The sequence below is a fragment of the Phaenicophaeus curvirostris genome, chromosome 4, assembly GCF_032191515.1.
Source record: "Phaenicophaeus curvirostris isolate KB17595 chromosome 4, BPBGC_Pcur_1.0, whole genome shotgun sequence".
In the NCBI taxonomy this organism is placed as follows: Eukaryota; Metazoa; Chordata; class Aves; order Cuculiformes; family Cuculidae; genus Phaenicophaeus; species Phaenicophaeus curvirostris.
In genome coordinates this window covers 59249250-59266280 of record NC_091395.1, presented here as the reverse complement: position 1 = coordinate 59266280, position 17031 = coordinate 59249250, and the positions used below count along the sequence as shown (strand labels likewise).

Here is a 17031-nt window from a genome sequence, read left to right as displayed (position 1 = left end):
AAAGCACTAACCTATATTCAGAGGGACACACAAGCACACACACATGCAGACCATTGTTAACAGAAAAGCCCTCCTGGTAGGCCAAATGATGCTTCAAAGTGATGCCCGAAATGGCTCTGCATTATTCCTAATTAGAGACACATCTGTTTGGTAAGATACATGTGACCTGTTGACACCTGGGGAATGACTTGAGTTAATGCAGTTTGCATTAGAGGTATCAGACCTGGATATGAATAAAAATTCCAGTTCCCCAAAAAGCAGGATGAGTGCACTGCATGCACCAGCCACCTCCAAGTCACACGCTCCTTAGTATCTGTTCCTCTGGGGAAACTCTTCGGGCTGGCACACACCGAGTGTGCAGACCTCTCCATCACATCAGGTGCACTATGCAGCTGGCTGCTCCATGATGAGTCAGGACCTTCAGAAAACAATATTATATTGGCTTCTAAAGAGCTACCTTAGATGACCCCACACACAACCTGTGATGTGCCTCCATCATCATATATATATACACACATATATATGAGTAAATTCAAAGCCTGTGGCCACCCTCATAATGTTGCCTAGAGTTAAAAGGACAGGGGAAGCAACTAAAGCAGTATTCTCCCTTTAATCTCCTGTATCCTTCTGAAGTGCCACCATTTAAAGAAAATTCACTGAAGAATGCGGTCACGATGGGTAACATGAAAGATGTTAAGGAAACTACCCTTAGCCTTTCCTGTCATTGCCTTTCCTGCCTCATCCTGACCCATCTTGTCTTTCTGCTGCATCTTCATTTATGACTTCCACCTTCTTCATCTCACCCTTTCCGTCAACCATCAATTCAGCACCGCGCGCCTTCACTTTCTATCACCAATTTTACACACCCTCCAGTTAAACCTCCCTGTCCATGTTGTAAAAGACACATGTAAAAATGAATAGCCCTCAACTAGTACAGATAACGTTCTATACTTTTTAATAAATAGGTCATATATCTTTGTCTATTCCAGTAAAAGAAAACCAGCAGAGCTCTTTTCCCAACTGTCTCACACAAAGAGCTCTCATGCAGTTGGTGTCCACCCTGACTCAGTGGCCTTATCTCTGCACTATTGCAGTAAAAGTAAAAACAGATGTAAAACTGAGATCTTGATCATCTGCAGTTAAAAAAAAAAAAAAAAAAGCTCTAGCAGTTTTCATCACAGGAACAGTTTTAAGCAGTGCCCTTCCGCACAAATGCTGGCTTCTGTTAACTTTTACTGCCATTTCAAGGGGACCTGTATTATTTTGTCCTGAACTGTTGCATACCACTGCAGAGTTCAGCTGAGTAGCTACCCTACTCTGCACCAATACAGAAGGTGTCTCTGTGGAAAATAATCCTTGTGTGTAGTTTCTATATTAATTTATTTAATTTGTAAAGCTCTTTAGGATTCTCTAAGATGAAAGAAGCTACATAAATGTAAAATATATCACCATTATTGCTGTTTTCTAACCAGCATCTTCCATTTTGTAGTTGGTATTTTTCTCCCGTAGTGTATGACCTTGTATTTTATCTAAATTAAATCTCATCTTGTTAATTTTTGCACAGTTCTTTAAACTCTCAACATCCTTTTGTTATCTCTCTCTCTCTGCCTTCCACTGTGTTTATGATCCCTCTTAATTTGGCAACATCTGCAAATTGTATTGCTCTGTATATATTGTTTAGGAAAGTATTAAACAATATTGTGATCAGCACTGACCCTTCTGAAACCTCCCCTGATATTTTTCCTAAATTGATGTTGTAACATTTATAATTAGGTACAAGAGGACACAAGAAGAAGTAACAGGCAGCAATTAAGGAAAGGAAAATATAAGCTATCAGTAAAAACTGTGACAGTGAAATCTATGAGAATGTACAATAGATTCCCAAAAGAAGGGCTGAAAGTCCCAATGCTTACTAAAAATATATTAATAGTAAGTAAAATACTAAATAATAATAATGCTCAGCACATGGTGTATTTACTGCTTGACATGTTCAAACTACTCACCAAAAATAGCTAGTTTGGGGAAACAGAAAATTCAAGAAGACAAAGCACCCAAGTGTATTTTCATTTTCTTCTTGCATATATAACAGCCTCTCCCCAACCAGCATGACTCAGGGACAAAGCATTCCTGCAAATAAACCTGTGCTACCAAGGGGATATGCGTGTGTCTGAGAGGAGGACAGGATGACCTAGCACTATTCGTTTTCCCTGCTGCAATACCCTACACATCCCACTATATACTCTCCATGAGAGAAGCTCTCAGCCACTAAACCCCACCTTTACAAATCCCTATTCTCCTGATAATTTTTGTTCTTTTTCTTCCACTCTTTTTTTTTTTACACAATAAATATAGAGGGTAATTTCAACCTGATGGCAAAAGATAGGACTAACTCCCTTGGGAAGACAGCCTTGAGAACCAACATTTTGAGACTCAAAAACTACCAGGAAGACTTCTCTCAACAGTGGTTAGTTAATCCATTTATTGTCTCTTTCCAAAGAGGCAAGAATGAAAGCAGGGCAAGTCTCAAACCTGTGTGGTATTTGGGAGAGATCTCAGGACCAAATCCACAGGGATGAGGAGACCTCTAAGCCTGCTAATGGATACCAACACATGGTCCTTTTTAGCCTTTGATTAAAGCAGTTAAGCGAGATCTTGGACAAAAGGTAAGTGACAGGAGCTTGGGTGCATAAAAATACCTGCTACGGAATCTTTCAGAGGTGGATGAGCACTCTCACTTCCCAGCCCTTCCACCTGAAGTGATCATCTAACTCATGACCAGCACCAACCATAAGCACAGCCGTCATCCTCATGATCCACCAGCCAGTCTGTATGTGCACTCAGAAGAGACAACTACTCCTTTGAATGAAATTCTCACTTCCACATTCTGCAGCTGGACAAGCTGGGAACAGCAGTCCTACTCTCCAATGAAAGTCTTTCATTTAGTCAATATTTCAGTTATCCCACTTCCTACTCCATTGGATTGGGAGTGCAGGAAATTTTGATGCTCCATGAACCTATGGGGAGCTAAGAATACACTGAAGATTAAGTACATTACTAGTCCGATTCATTTCCACCAGACTGCTTACATGCTTAAAATTAAGCATATGGTCCAGTGTTTTACTGGAACAGAGCCAGTGCTCTCAGATGCCTGAAAGCTCATAGCCAGAGCATTTACTCTCTCCATAGGTTTTGGCAACCACTTGGTGGCTTGATATGTACGTTGCACCACGTGATATTAATGGAGTTCATCTCTGGCTTATACTAGAAAAACCTCAGTTTCACAAACAAGTAAAACTGCAGTTTGAGCATTTCCAGTTCTTTCAGAGACTTAGAATAAAGATTTGTAAAGCAGGATTTATGCTCTAGGTGCGGTTATACAGAAAGGGAAATAAGCAGAATACAAGTGGCCAGTACAGGTGAACTAGTCTGGAGAATTAAAGGAAGGGAAAAGACTCTGAATATTCCAAAAGCTACCAATCTCAAATGCAAAAAAAAAAAAATCCAAACAAGCAGGGTCTGGAGTCATGTTGTTACTCCTGCAGCCAGGGAGAATGTAGACGACGCTCTCCAGAAATAGGCAAAGGAGAGCACGTAAAGGCAGCTGATCCAAGCATTCAGATGGAAGGAGAAAGCTAGAAAGTGGCAGAACTAGAAGTCAAGAAAAAAAAAAAAGGAATGCCACAGACCTACCATGTTGCTCAGCATTCCTCAGAAACTCTGCCTTTGCCAAAACAGTGTTGGCATAATAATATGCCTTTTAACCCTAGAAACTGCAGGGACCCAAATGACACCAAATGAACACTTTCAACCATAGGTATTTCCAATAGCATTAGAGGTGCTTTCAGAAGCCATGTTATAGTTCTATTTCCGGAGAATGAGCTGAGGGATGGAATATTTCAGTGCTCTGGAAAACTGATACGAACAGTTGGAGCCGTCAAACCACACGACCTCTACTGATGGAGTTCACATGGGGTGAGAGATGGGTCCCAGTCATTGGAGAAAGAGGACAGTAATTATGATGACGTGAAATCTTGCTGTCCTTGCAAGCCAATATGGTTGGGCTAGGCATAACGACTGGGTGTAATGTTTTGCCTGCAGCAGAAATCAAATCAGCAAATTCCAGGTGGTGGTTACACTTGCAGACCTTTTGCAATGCTTCTAGTGCTGCCATCTTGTGTTTCTACCTGTACCTCCCCACTTGCCATCCAGCTTTCTTTAACTCTGAATAGCTCTCACACCAGGTCATGTAACAGGCTTTGCTAATGTTTCAGAAGTCACTTACTACACGTCTTCTAAAAACAAGATTTTTTTTCACGTCCATATATTACAGGAGGTTCCCTAGAAGTATGCACGATAAATGCACTGAATTTAAGAATTAAAGCCACATTAGAAGGCATTGATTTTCTGCACAGTAAGATGAGCCTCTTCTGGAGCTGGATGGAGGTAACAAACTGAGCAGACACAGCACGATCCTGGCGAGGCAGAGCATTTGGGGAATTGCTCCCGCAATAGGAAAAATTTGTTTTAATTAGGTTGGTTGGTGGTTCCCAAAGCAACATGCTGTGAGTGGGAAGGAGAAATGAGGATGGGACTGTAAACAGCTTGTTGTGCTCTCAGCCTCTCAGTCACAGCATAGAGAGGGAACTTGTGCTCCTGGCTCTGCTGCCAGAAGAGCCTTAAGAATGCGAGAAGGGGTGAGGGAGGTGATTGCAAAGACGTCCTTTCCTTTCTACTTTACTCCTGAATTGCTTAGAGAAGCAGATGAGATTTTGCTTTCCTGGACAAGGGAAAAGATTCGAGGAAGAAGATAATAACAAGCAATTAGGGCAGCAAAAATATCCAAGAACAAAACTGACCGAAAATAATAAAATTAAAAAGTGAACAAGAGAGATTTTGTCATTCTGTCTTAGATTATGTTGAGGAGGCTGAACTCAATTTTATTGAGAAATCAATTCTAATTTGGCACTCCACACGCTATCTGGCAGAGGATGCCAGTAACAGTCTCCATTGAAATCTGCCAGCTAATTTACTTCTGCTGACTTTACACTAGCAAACAGAAGCAGGAAAAAGTCGTGTTGTAGGGATGACATTTCCCACTAAATATCTTGTACTAATACGCATTCTGAGCCCTCCTACGCTTGCTTTAGAAACTCATCACCTTGCAAAAGGAGACAAAAAATAGAAGTAAAAACCTCCCTCAGACAAAATGATCTGAGCACTAGACTGAAGGTCCAGAATGTACTCTGTGGACCAGGCTTCCACGTCATGAGTTTAGCTGGAAGGAAGGCCTTGGAGATAGTTCAGCTGCTACGGGAGTTTAACATCATCTGTCCTCCAATTAAACTGACCATGGAAGTCCAGTACCAGCAGCTTTTAAAGACGCTACCTCCTGCTATTGATTGTCAAAAGGAAAAAAAAGCTTTTAAAGGATTGTGAATTATTGAAGAATACATGTCTGTGGATATTTCAGAAATGTACTGCATAAAATTTATCATGGGTTACGTGTCTGGAAGCACAAAATGTGCCATTTAATGCTATGCTTTACTGACCTTTAAGCAGTGGCACCTATCCTAACTGTACTCACAGCTTATGTGTATTCACTCGGCATTTATATAAAATATCATTTACTTTTATGAGGTTTGTGCCGCTGAAGTTTTTACTTGCACTGAGAAAACTATTGTTGAGTACGTTGTTCATAGCATTGTTTCCAACATGAATAAAACCAAGAACAGTGAAGTTCTCAACCCACATGCTTTCTAGTTTGTCATTACTTTATTTCATGAAGTAATTCATACACGTGGAGAGAATAAAAAAGAAGGGGGGGGGGGAAGAAAGAAAAAGAAAATGTTTTTATTCTTTTGCTTACTTCTTGCCTTTGCCTTCATTTCTAATGAAGCCCACGTGACCCTGCCTGCCTGGCACAATTATGTTTTCTTTTTCAGGAAAGATTTCTGTCTTCAGTTAAGTAAGTAATATCCATACAAAAGCCCCAAATTTAGAAGTGCACAATGACTTACATTTCCTCACTCCATTTATAAACCAGGTTCAGTGCTCCATAAGGACCTGATTTCACCCCCTCCCTCTCAGCAACATTCTTTAAGTCTTTACAAAGATCCATTTTCCTTTTCTTATTCCCAGAAGCCTGCTAAAACTAGGGCAAGATGGCCTAAAATTACTATTTTCCTGAAAGTCCCAGAAAACCTAAGGCCACTGGCACCTCTCTCTTACAGCAGAGCTATAGCTGTGTGAGCCACGCACCTCCACCTTTGAAGAACCTCCGCCTCGTCCATACCAGGACATGGTCCCACTTAGTCTCAAGAGCTGGTTGATCAGAAAGCTATGGTCTTTTGGCCCAGGCAGGCATTTTGTGGCTCAAAAAAACTGATGCTGAAAAGACTGAATTTTATCTCTGAGAAACAGGGTAAAAAAATGAATATAACGACGTTGTTCTAAATAATTGATGTTGCAATCTAATGCTATTTCCTTTTGTATTACTGCAATCTTCTTAAAAAGATATTCTCAAGCTGTTTATTATAGCAATAACTATATTTTTTCCTTCTCTTTTAGCAACAGTGCTTCACCCATAATGTCGCCTACAGATAGCGTATTAAAGATATAAATAAAGTAACACAGTATAGGTGCTACAGCAACATATGAGTTGTTAACCAGCCAAACAAAATGTGCTTTAGAGTTGGATTAGTTAGAAGTGGTTATTTGAGTGTCTGCTGTCTTTTGATTTCTCCATCCTCGGCATCCTGTCTGTCTCCTTTCTGTATTTGCTTTGACATTACAACAATGATGTGAACAAAAGCTAAACACGTTCACACTTTTCTTTTATTCACCTCACTGGGAGGAAGAAAGGAGATGAAACAAACAGCTCTGAATGACCAGAACGTAGAAATCCAGCACCCAAATTTAAATACACTCTCGCCTCTCATGTTTTTGTTACAGCTTTTAAGTTTTTCCAGAAAGCTGTAATTTCCTTAAATACAAAAATCCATTTTAAAAAATTCTCTCTCTCTCTACTAGGATGGACTAAAAATAACCATGAGTGCAATTACTAGCCTCTAACCTCTAGCTTTGGTTCAAATGCATATGCCATCCCTAGGAAAATCTCCAGCAGCAATCAGTGCTGTTATTTGTATTACAGCAGCATCTCTAAACCTTTGCCAAGACCAAGTCCAAGTGACGTAATTTCTTACACAAGTCTAACATAACAAATAGTCTCCCTCTCCAAGATTTTAAATGGAAAAGAGATTGTCCTACATACATGAGACAGGCAAGGTACAGACAGTACAGCAACATTCCCTACCTGGAGACACTATCCCCATAAAATTTTTCTATCTGCAATACTGAATCGTATTTTAAGACAAATGCTGTTCTAATTTGCTGTAGGCACTGAAGACCAACACGCATTTCAGTGGAGTAAGTTATGTGTTTTAATTGGTTTATGAAGACAAAGCATATGCCATGACACAGTTAAATGATTAACAGATTCCTACGAATGCCTTTGGCATAGAATATCTATACATTCATTAGCTGGAACAATTCATCTTCTTGATAAAACTAAAATTAGTTATACAGCAGGTTTACTTTTTATGATTAATAAATGATAAAAATCTAAATTATCCATCTGAAATGACTGCTTTCTTAGCTATTAATCTCACATTTATCAGCTCCTATAATTCACGTTACTACTTGAAAAATCAATTTCCCAAATATTTTAGATTTCCTATTAAAAAATCAAAACGTGGAATATGAGGTATCATCTTCTTCACTATGTTATTGTGGAGTAAATTCCAAATCAGGATATAAAAATACTGACTATTTGATGACTGGACCATAAAAATCAAGCAGATACTATATACAACTGTGCCTACATTACGAGTGTCCCTGAAAAAAAACAAACCTGCTCAGTAATAAAATAGCTCTAATAAAACATGCATCAGTTCATTTGGATTTTCCAGCTTTCTACCGTTATTTTGCCAAGAAGCAAAACCTAGCTCATTCTGCAGAAAAAAACAGCTTAGGACAAAGCAGAGAGGACAACATGGTAAAAGATCAAAAGTAGAGCACTGTTTGAGTCCTAGAGATGGGATTGACATATCACAGGCCCTTCTGTTGGCTATTTCATACGTTGAAGGTCTTTTGTACAACAATTAAAGTTATCAAGGAAGTCTACAACAGCTTGCATATGAGAAGAAGACCAAGGGTTGAGTAGAACATGAGTGCTTATTTGTGTCATTTGTGGTGTCAGTCGGTGACTATCCCCAATTCAAGTAGTAATGCAGAAGGGGATTTTTCTGAGAAGTACAAAAGCCAAGCTTAACAGTTTTCCAGCATCTGATAAAAGGTGGGTGGGAAGAAGAAAGGATGAACTGGACGCATCTGGAGGGGCCCCTAGCTACTTGTGACTTCGGTGGTGGCCGAGTCATGCCAGGTGACATCACTCTCTCAGAGCCACAGCCCTGGGAGTGGAAGAGGGCTAGGGGTGTTGCTGGTGGCAGCACACAGGATCTGCCAGGAGGACAAGCAGATGTCAATGGTGCCTTGATGACAAACTACTCCCCTTTCCCAGCTCAGAGTGAGATTAAGGGCTTGTGACAATTCCCCAGCAAAACAAAAAGCATGAGCCAACAGCCACAGCAGATGAGTGGTGAATTCTGTGCCATACAGTTGTGGGAAACAGGATCAAGACAGACATATGATTCATCAGTCAGAAGTATTTTCTTTATTAAAAAGAGCACTTTTTTGTAAGAACATGCATGAATTCCAGAAATTTCATGCACTCTGAGCTGCATGTTTGCCACACATGCCCATCTGAAATATGCTGGAACATATTTTAAAGACCAGCCACACAAGGGAAAATATTGGTTTTTTCATTTGGAAATAATTTGTCCACCTCTTTAAAGCATGTCTGGAAGTAATTTTCTATAAGGTGCTACATTAGCAAAGAGATGTAAACAGGCTGAACTCTGCCTGGAATAACCTGAGAAGAGGGAGGTGAACATTTCTTTTAAGGAGCCAACTATCTGCCTCTAGAGCTGGAATATAATTGCCCTGTGTCTGACTCAAAGCAGACCAGTCATAATGTGAAGCCTCCAGGGAACATTTTAACTGTGGTAACACCAGAAAGGTGGGCATGTGATAGCAACTAGCCCTTCATATGAGTTAGTAAATACAGTTTAAAGGTAAAACATTTAGATCTGACAAATACCTTCTTTGTCTAGATGTTTCCTTAAAGATTTTGAAAGAGAAGAGGAGAAATGTCTCAAAAAGCAGAGTAAAAAATGTGATTTGATTATTTTTGTTAGCTGTCAAATAAACTCTTTGGCAAAAATAAAAAGTTTTAGAAGAGCTGAGTATGTACAGAACAAAACCTCCAGCAAAGCGCAAGCCAGAGAGCCCACAGGTTTCCATCAGCAAACCTGTAGCTCATTTTCATCACGCCAGATATTTAACACAGGCTTCTCTTAAGCACAGGCTTAAGTGCTTCATTACACAGGGATGGATGTACTCATGTCTCCACAGGCTTTGCAGAAACAGTTGCCCTTCTGCAGACAGTAGTGGTACAGTACTGGTATTAAAAGGATGAAAGCATTAAAGGCGGCTTCAGGTGCTTGTACTAGTAGTGTAGTGGACAAACACAAAGCTGGAACAGCTGCAAGACCAAAACCAATCACCTGGTGAGAAAAGGCAGTTAGGTAAATAATGTTGTTCTTAGACCCAGACACCTGCACATTGGTAAACTTCACATATGTAACTCAGAACAGCACAAAATTCATTTATCAGGTTAAAAAGAAGCTGAGATGTACTGGGGAAATCAAAAGATTGGTTTGGTATCATTCCTATGAATACACACATGCACATTTTTAATATGTCACAGAACAAGTAATCTTCAAATTAAATGCCCTGTCTAACAAATGTCTTTAATGTTAGAAAAAACATAAACCCAGCTTAGAAATAAAACAGCATAAACACTTTGGTACTGGCAATAAATTGAGAATAACTGACCTTGTCCTATCAAAGGATGAGTGTATCTTTAGATCTTAAGTGCTGTGAACAGTTATGAACAGGCTTAAAGTACTGAGCAGCAGCAAGCTAAGCACAGCATGCACAGTGCATTTCACAGAGCATTAAATAACTGAGGTTGGTAGAACCTCTCCCTTGTTTTAGACTTAAGGCGTTTGATTTCTAAGACTACAGTCCATACAATATCACACATCGGTCCTACTTCTTTTTACGCTAATTAGGTATTTTGTTATCAAAAAGACACCTCATACTATCCCAGTGCATCTATGTCTCTTTTCTCGCTGCTACATGCCTGATCCCAGCTTTCAGAAGGACTGACAGCATCTCGCCTGGCAAGGGAATATTCCCTTTCTGCTGCACTTGATGAGGAGCATCAGGGAGAGAACATTTCATCAGGCATGATGAAAATAAGGCAAATGATTTTGTCTTTGTGGTACAGGGTCTACCCCCCAAACTTGATGGACTAATCATTGCAAGCACTCTGAAGAGGGAATAACATATCCATCCTTCCCAAATACCAGTGCCTAATGCCACTCCATCTAACATGGCAAGTTGAGCAAAGTCAGAAAGTGCCCAGATAACATCACAGATGACCAAACACCAATGCCGGAGTCTAACAACCTCAATACATAACTGCACCGCCACTCATTAATAGCCTCTACTCTACAAATAAGCTGTATTTTTTCCCAGGCACTCCTAGGTAACAGTTTCCTATGTTAGTATCACACTTCGAAGCACCATGCGTAAGTGTTAAGTATACAAAATATATAGAAAACCCACAAAAATCAAAACATCAACTGTAGGCAGAACTGATAAAGAACTTCCCATTCCAATAGGCTTCTATGTGACTGCTGATCATTTTGTGAAGCCTTCAGAATCTCCTTCGAGGGCACTTATGGTAACCCAGAGGATGGAGGTCCAGCCAGTCCACCCGCACCTGGTGAACTCACTGCCTAGCCACAAAGCCCTGCAGCCATGGACCTCACTCCATACCAGAAATACTGAAACCAGCAACAAAATATGATTGTCAGGTTAAAATCAATCCAGCAGTAGATCTTTTTATGGTCATTGTCTTGAAAATAGAATACTTAAGGGAACAAAAGAATAAACAGTTTCAAAAGCTACCAGTCCAGGATAACTGAATTGTGACTGTTCCTCTCTTACGCAAAAAAAATAGAAGAGAAAAAAAATAAAACTTCATCAGCTTCACTTTTGAAGGAATTCAGTGTTCAGAGCAAATGCAGTACAACAGGGCTATTGGATATACTACACCTGAGTCTTGCACACTTTGAGCAACAAAGTCAAAATTTCCAGTATTTTCACATCCGTATTGTGGAGGAAGACAGGGAAAACTTGGGGAATAATACAAAAAGATGATTATATTCCATGCCTCTATCACCAGGTGTTTCGGCTATCACCAACACGGAAGGAAAGGGTCATCAGCACCATGATCAGTCAAACAAATACTTAAAAACCAACAAAAAAAGAATCTGCAGGGTCATTCACTTGTTTCCATCATCACAGAAGAGCAATCATGTCCTTGTGAAAAGAGGAAGAAACAACCCCCCAAAATTTTGACACCTGAAAATTTTAAATATTCATTACATTATTAAATCAGGAATTGGAAATTTTGCAATCAAATGATTATTAAATTAGGAATTGGAAAGTTTGCAAGGTTTAAGAATGGCTACTCTAGACAGAAGAGGAAATAAGAAAAAATCATTACATATTACTTCAGGCAAGGATTTCTAAATCTTCCTTTTCAAAACATTCAGTTCTCAGCACTACCACACCTTGAAGATATGAACCCACTGTATGCACATATCCACACAGATGGATAGATACACGTCTGCACATGCAATCCGCACACATGTAGTGACTATCCAGTGTTCTTTCCCAATTACTATTAACTCAATGGGACCATACTGGAGAGGAGGAGATAGGTTATTGTGTATCTTGTACTTTATACAGTGTCTTGCTGTGTTCCCAGCTTTACTGAAGCCTAATAAGTTCTCATTTAAGCCAAATCACTCCCTCTCCCCACAAATGTATAGGAGGCTTAAAAATTAAATGGAAATGGCAAGACATGTCTGCTTTTATTATTTTGTAGGAAACAATCACCGAACTGCTGAAGGCTCTGACAAAATGTCTATTTTTCATCAACTGCATGCCTATCTTGATGAAAGATCCCAAATGATTCCAGAATTACTCAACACATCTTGCCCTGTACCTCTCCCTCTGCAATACAGGCAGTGTATTTTAGGCTGTACAGTAACACAGCATATCAAGGACAAAGCTTAAAGTAAATTTGAGGCAGAGGCCATACTCTGATTGAGACACCAATTAGAAAGAAAATTGTGGCTTTCAAGATCTCATTATGTCAGCAGAGGGATTCATGGCTCCAACAAGTTGCTAGAATCAGTGCACTGCTCCCTTGTTAGGAGATTTTGGATTACTGTTTGCTCCCTTTTGCAGAAGAATAATTCCCTTTAAATCAACTGGAGTTACCCTGGCATCTCCAAGAGCACAAACTTCCCTGGATAGGTAAACGCGAAGGAAAATCCATTTGCCTCTATAAATATGCAGGACTTTTTCCTTTAAATATTGACATCCACACCCTCATAGATTTCTTAACCTTTAGTCTATCCACACAGTTGCAGTCGCCCAAATATGTGCCTGGTCTGTGGTAAAACTGTGCCAGCTTTGTGACAGCTATAGATCTGTCAGATGTCAGAAGCTGTTCCCCAGGAAACATCAGGAAAAGGGATTATAGGAGGTTTTGAAAACCTGCTCTGAAGGTCTGCTAAGAGAAGCAAGAAAGCCCACCTTTCTCCATGAAAAATCAAAAATAGATATAGACCACTACAACAAAGTCAGAGATGATGAGAACAATACAAGATAAAAAGTTGAAGCTAAGTGATAAAAACAGAATTATAATTTTAGCATTGTGGGGTTTTTGTTGCTTAATAAAAAACTAAGTCTGTTTGGAGACAGAATGCAATCCATTTTCCAACTGTATATCCCCTTGAAAGAAATACTGTAAGCTCCTTTCTTCTTTTACTTGCAAGCTGATGTTTATTCATGTGCATGGGGCTATCGCACAGACCTCTCACAGCATGACGAGTGCGCTGGCTGATAGGGAGGATAGGAGATGACTATCGCCAGAATTTTTAAAGCAGGATGCTCAAGCTTGGCTGCTTAACCTATATTTAGCCTGCTGAATAAGGAGACCAGTTTTAGTAAGTGTGAAGTCAGAATTGCCAAGTCTATCACTACAAGAAGGAGACTCGTGTGACTGGCCACTCCGCCAGGTTTGCCACACGGTGCCACGATTGCTCTCCTGCTTTGTGGCCCCCTGTCCATGCCACCATGGGCTGGCGGGTTGTCCAACCCACCAACACATACAGCTGAAGCTAGGACCGCTCAGCAGCTCCAAGGTCCACTAATTAGTTCTCAAAGGCAGCTCACAGTCATCAAAACCTCCAGCTGAGCACTACAGCTTGCCTCCTACCCCAGGACCACATCACAGGTACCCACCACCACGCAGCCTGAAGCACAGATCTTGCACATCGAAGCCCACAAAAACTGAAATGTCTGTTGGCTTCCCAGGATACTCAGCACTTCAGAAAATGAGGACACTTATTTAGGAGACTAAATATGGATATAAGGGCCTAGTGCTAAAAAAACTTGGCCCATTTAAGAAGAAAGGATGTACGCCATCACCTTGGAGCTCCCCAGCAGACAGGACTGAAGAGGAGCTCTGGCTCTGCAGCACTCACTCTAAATCAGCTCCTTTCAGGACTGATGCTCTGCCCTACCCTGGGATTTCTGAAGACCTTGCAGAGTGAAGAAATAAGGGATGAGTTAGAACCCAAGTGAGAATTGGATAACCCTTTCCCAGGGGCTTCTCTGAAAATCTCACTCGCATGCATGAGAGTTGCAGTCTCAGAGCAAAACATCTATAACTGCCATCCTTGTTCTCCTTTTGATGGAGATACCACTCCTGCCTGGGAGGGAGCAGAACAGTAGCGGACACATGCAGGGGTACCAGGGCACACTGCCTCCTCAGAGATAAGGTCCCACCTTTATCCATCTCAGGGCTGCAGGTATGGCACCTACAGAATGTGAGACTTCTTCCCTCGCCATGCCACCACTGCTGTAATGGTGCAACACCCCCTCACACGAAAAGGAGGCAGACGCTGCCAACTGGAAATTAATTTTTGCCACAGTATACTTATTTTCCAGCTAGGTACTACAGGAAAATTGCTTCCATGTTTTCCCAACTCACTCTTCACTCATCAGACCTGGCAGAAATAGCAAACCAGGGAAGCAGAAGAAGAGATTTCCAGGTCAGTTAATGGGTGTACAGACTAGCTACAGACACCTCCACAGCCCTGGCTTTCTTCCTGCCTTTCCCTCATCTCCTCCAGGTCTTCCCCTCTTCAGATCACCCGTTTGTGGAGTCCGGTTCTCTGGGGCAGTGGTGGTCTCCCACACTGTGTCTGCACAGTGATCACCTCCTCTCCATCACCTCCACACACCTGCTTCCACAGCGACACAGAGAGGATGGATCATTTGGCTTCTGCATTCATGGCATCCCAATTTTATACTTCAGTTTGTCAGTGATACAGACAGATGATCAGAAACCTGCCACAACAAAAGCCACAAGCAGCATTACACCAAGCATCACGCTCCTCTGAAGAGAGACTTGTATTGCCTTTTCTAGAGCAAAGTTGTGAGGAGGGGACCAAACAAAACCAGCTATTCTTCTGGAGGAAGAGAGCATGCCTTGTAGCATTTAAACTGCTGCAGTAACTCTTATCAAGCTGGGACTCTTGCAAAGCTTCACCTGATAGGAACAAATCAAATCACCACTTCATCTGAATTTTGTATAATGGCATCACCAAAATAATAATAATAATAATCTTCTAAAATCCCTTGTAAGAAGCAGCAAGGGGGAAAAAAAAGAAATAACTTTGTGACACATCTCTTGAATATTGTTGATTGACTAATTAAAATGCAATAGAGCAGAAAAAAGTGCATAGACAATGCTTAGGATGTAATGTAAAGAGCAATCACAACCACTCAGTGGGGCTTAGCAGGTCTGAAATGGTTTCTAATTCTGCTAACTCCAGAAAGGTACTGCATAATGTAAACACTATTGCTCTGCACACTTTAATGAAAATTGCCTGCCTTTGAATTGAACTGCATACACATCTATTGCGAGTCCAGTAAAATAAAGAAAATAAACATTGTGCATTTAAAATGACTCATTAAAAGAGGCTAAAAGAAACCCCTTGTTACAGTTACTATGACACAATTAAGTAAGAGGGTGACAGGTGGTATTTTTTTTTAAATGGAATAAACTTGCATATATACAGACAAGAGCCATGTAATTCCTTTGATATTACAGCATGCACCTGCAACTTGTTATTGCAAGGACCTTCATTAAGCAAGTGTGCATTTAGTACTATCTGCAGATTTATAAAACTATTTACTCATTCTACAATTTGGAATACATGGCTTTGGAATCTCACAACTATTCTTCCTGCTCTCCCAGGAATATGCTTTCAGGCATTGCTACAAATAAACATACATGTTTCATCTATGCTTAGGTTAAAAAGTTCAGAGATTTTTAGTGCTGAGATTTAATTCGCTTGCAAGCATACGTCTTTGTATCACTAACCTGCCAGCTAGCTTCTCGTCGCAGCCCTTTTATCCAGTTTTCTTCTAAGTCCTTATTCTCTCTCGTGGATGTTTCATCCATAGCTGATGGAGCTTGCACAAACTCGATTGGCCACTGGCTGTTACACTCTCTTTGTAAGCCTTTACCAAGGCAGCAGCAAGTGCAGTTCGGAGACAGGCTGTCATGAAGAAAATGTCACACCACGAGGAGGGGGAAGGGGGGGAGGCGAGAGGGGAAAGGGGAAGGGAGGAGAAGGAACGGGTCGACACAAAAGATCCACACGTGAAAAGATTTGGAGAAGTGCGACTGCGGTCTGACACGTTCCTGCTGGTCCAGCAAATGCATCGCTGCAGCCAGGGAGTTCACAGGGTAATGACAGAGGGTTGGTGACACTGTGGAACAGTCCTAATTAGATGTAAAGTATAGCAGAACTGCTAATACTACCCAAAGTATTCTCATACGCCTTTCCCAAAAGTGTTTTTTCACATATTGCAATAATTGTCTTATTTGCTGTCATTATAATTAAGACTGCGTCAGGGGTATGGATTCAAGCAAAGAAAATACAAATAGCTGCTGGGTCTGTTTAAAGGAAAATATTTCAGCATATTTGAAAAGTGCTTCCTGAACCGCTCTGCAGCCAATAAACATGAATAATAATACAGGCCATTTTGATAGAAATGGACTCATTTCCATATTGGCTGCTGAGCTCTTTCAGAGCTCAGGTTCAGCAATGCAGAAATGGGTTCAGCAGGACACAAGTATTTCCACCCCAAACCAGAAAAAAATAGTCCCAATGTAAGACATTTGAAGAAAAAAATTGCTTGAGCTTGCTCTCTGTACATCGCACCTCAAGATGCCAGCTGCATACCCTGAGCATGGCCAGGCTTTCTTTATGATGCTCTTCATCAGTCTTTAACCTAGCACCATCATCTTTCATCCCAACGAGAGATAGCTTAGACTCCCCATTTTTTTTACCAAACTGTATAAAAAAAGAACAAAACAGGGAGTCTGCCCTGCTGCTCCATTACAGCATTTACCACAGACTAGCTGAGGACGCTGAACTCATTGCATTTAGGAAATCAAGGCTTCAGGCAAGGAACAAAAAAATCAAACACTGTTTTCTTGGGAGTACTGCTTCAGTAGAAACCAAAAATTAGTTTTTAAGCATGCTTCTACATGAAACAACTCTTTCAAAAAAATATATATATTGTGGTATATTTAAAATTCATAAAGTGTATCATTCTTAGGATGAGATCCTGGTTTTTATAAGGTGTTGACTATTCGCAATCCACACTGCTTATTTAATAAGGAGA

General features: G+C 40.6%; 2 protein-coding genes across 3 annotated transcripts in view; both read right to left on the bottom strand.

The window, feature by feature from the left end:
* Nucleotides 1-17031, bottom strand: part of CCDC149 (coiled-coil domain containing 149) — a 457725-nt gene that overhangs the window by 90310 nt on the left and 350384 nt on the right. The gene's annotated exons all lie outside the window — the stretch shown is intronic.
* The window catches only part of PPARGC1A (PPARG coactivator 1 alpha), a 365245-nt gene that overhangs the window by 156269 nt on the left and 191945 nt on the right, over nt 1-17031 (bottom strand). Inside the window, exon 1 of one of the 2 annotated variants that reach the window (XM_069856203.1) lies at nt 15719-15743. The exons of the other annotated variant lie outside the window; for it this stretch is intronic. The gene's annotated coding sequence lies outside the window, so the exon portion shown is untranslated. Of the gene's footprint in view, nt 1-15718; nt 15744-17031 lie in introns of those variants that run through there. 2 annotated transcript variants of the gene reach the window in all.